The 2,849-nt window shown below is 39.6% G+C and overlaps 1 protein-coding gene and 1 non-coding gene across 2 annotated transcripts in view; one reads left to right on the forward strand and one right to left on the reverse strand.

Moving 5' to 3' along the window:
• The window catches only part of LOC112524975 (probable S-adenosylmethionine-dependent methyltransferase At5g38780), a 13,322-nt gene that overhangs the window by 8,901 nt on the left and 1,572 nt on the right, over nt 1-2,849 (forward strand). The window lies entirely within an intron of this gene.
• Nucleotides 2,094-2,200, reverse strand: LOC112526244. The gene has a single exon (XR_003070568.1). It is a non-coding gene; the product is annotated as a small nucleolar RNA R71 (small nucleolar RNA).

The raw sequence follows: 2,849 nt of genomic DNA on the forward strand, positions 1-2,849 counted from the left end.
CGTCATTTACTTTCAGTTATTTACATTCATGTCTCTACTTTACGTCATTTATTTATGTCATTTACTTTCTGTAATGAGTAGCTAATTTCATTAGTACGGGTGTAGGGTAAAGGGTGAAATGTTAAACCGAATGAAAGTGGACATTCTTTCGCAATAACAATGTTCCACTATTTCATTCAAGTTTTATAAAACCAAGCACACTTCTTGACGAGTTGATCACTTTGAAAGTGTTAAAGTGCCATGGACTTAGAAATAAGCCATGATAAGCACGTCAGCTTGAATGATATGAGAGGTAGACTTGAGAAAGTTGCCGACAAGGAGACTTGTCATTTATGTTTTTCAACTTGAGCTCCCGACGGGTTGGTCACTCTCTAAAAGTGTCAAAGTGTGATAGATTCAGAGATGAATTATCAAGAACACGCCAACTTGAATGATATGGGAATCAACTCGAAAGAGTGATTTTTAACAAAGAGATTTGTTTAGCCATATATCTTGAAGACACCATTTTGTCACTATCCCTGGTCCGAACACCACATAGAGATATGGGTGCAAAGCTATAATATAGTGCAAAGCTATAATATAGTGCAAAGGTGAAGTCCAAGAGGAATACTTTCAAGATAAATGGTGGGACCGGTCCTTCCACAGTTTTGTCTGCTGGATTTCGTGTTTACGTTTCACCCCAAATCTTACACCCGTGCTAACTTTATTATTCTATTTATTATTCTGCTTTATTATTCTGTTATATTACATGTGTTAACTCGGAATCAAACTAAAGTCTTCGTTTTCGTCATCTGAAATCATCTCTTTTATTGGACTCTAATCTAACTTTGACTACAGTCCCTGTGGACGATAATCCGGTACTTGTACCACTCATTACTTGGAAAGACGACGTTGTGCCGTATTGTATACTTGCTTTGTGGCCCAATTTCATTAAGTCTAAAGGTAAAGGATTTGACCGACCAAGTTTTTGGCGCCACAGCCTTGTCTGCTGGATTTCGTGTTTACGTTTCACCCCAAATCTTACACCCGTGCTACCTTTATTATTCTGCTTTATTACTCTGCTTTATTATTCCGCTTTATTATTCTGTTATATTACCTGTGTTAACTCGAAATCAAACTAAAATCTTTGTTTTCGTCATCTGAAATCTTTTCTTTTATTGGACTCTTATTTAACTTTTGCTCCAATCCCTGTGGACGATATTCCGGTACTTGTACCACTTTATTACTTGGAAAGACGACGTTGGGCCGTATTGTATACTTGCTTTGTGGCCCAATTTCATTAAGTCTAAAGGTAAAGGATTTGACCGACCAAGTTTTTGGCGCCGCTGCCGAGGACTGGCAAGCTTAAAGTTTTCTTTTGAGAAGAGTAAAAGATTTGATTTTTCTTGTACCTGTTTTTGAAAAGTGGTGTATGCCAAGAACACATCGCGGGGAATTTTTCGAATTTGATCCAGACATTGAGAGAACGTTTCACCATAGAAGGAGGGCTCAAAGAGCATTTCAGGCTCTACTCCCTCCTAACATGGAGTTACCTGCTCCCAATATTCCGGAAGCACCACGTTTGGAAAACCAACCGCCAATTTTTGGGCAAATACCACCTTTTCCAAATTTTCATCAAGGAAACCCACATCATGAGAATAAGAATAATTTGGACACAGAATCAGACCCTACTGAGCAACAAAGGGCGCAAACTACAAATTATCATTAATCTGGCAAATTCAAAAAATGGACGGATCATGGATTATGCTATACCAGACTTTGAGCAATTAAATTCTGGGATAGTTAGACCACACATGACCGCTCTCCATTTCGAGCTAAAACCGATAATGTTTCATATGTTACAGACTAATGGTCAATTTGCTGGACTGCCCTCAAATGACCCCCATTCTCATTTAAAGTCTTTTATGGAAATCACAGATGCCTTCCTGATCCCAGGAGTGTTAAATGACGCTCTCAGACTTACCTTATTTCCATTTTCATTACGGGATCGGGCAAAAGCATGGTTTAACTCTTTAACACCAGGATCTGTGCCATCATGGGGTAACATGGCAGAGAAATTTTTGCGAAAATATTTCCCACCGACAAGGAACACCAAATCCAGAAACGAAATCTGTCTTTTTAAACAACTGGATGATGAAGCTGTTCCTGACGCGTGGGAGAGGTTTAAAGAGCTGTTGAGAAAATGCCCACACCATGGCGTTCCGTATTGTATTCAACTCGAGACGTTTTACAATGGGTTAAGTCCCATGGCAAAACAAATGCTCGACGCAACTGCAGGCGGAGCCTTTACAGCCAGTACCTACAATGAGGGATACGTAATCCTAGAAAAAATATCAGCAAACAATGGGCATTGGGCTGACCCACGTGCCCAGACACAGAAAAAGACTGCTGGAATACATGAGGTGGATGCATACACTACATTAACAGCTCAGCTCACCTCCATGACCAATTTATTGAAAAATTTAACTTCTGGTCAGGGAGTACAGCAAGCTGCTAACACATCTGTTCCAACAGTCCTATCTGTGCAATGTGTGTGCTGTGGTGGGGATCATTCATATGAACATTGTTCTCATAATTCTGAATCAGTAAATTATGTTCAAAACAGATCTAATCCCTACTCTAACTCATACAATGTCAGTTGGAGACAACACCCGACTTTTCTTGGACCAGTCCCAGCCTTAATCCACTAGTCCATAAGCAACAAGGAACTTCTAATTTCCAACCACAACATCATGCAAATAGTTCCAACTCTCAGAACCACCAGCAAAGTTTTCAAAATTCTCAGCCACATTTTTAGAACAAACCTCCTCCACAGGCAGAATCATCATCTTCTTTGGAAGCAATGATTA

This window comes from Cynara cardunculus, assembly GCF_001531365.2.
Source record: "Cynara cardunculus var. scolymus isolate 2C chromosome LG 13, CcrdV1, whole genome shotgun sequence".
Classification (NCBI taxonomy): domain Eukaryota; kingdom Viridiplantae; phylum Streptophyta; class Magnoliopsida; order Asterales; family Asteraceae; genus Cynara; species Cynara cardunculus.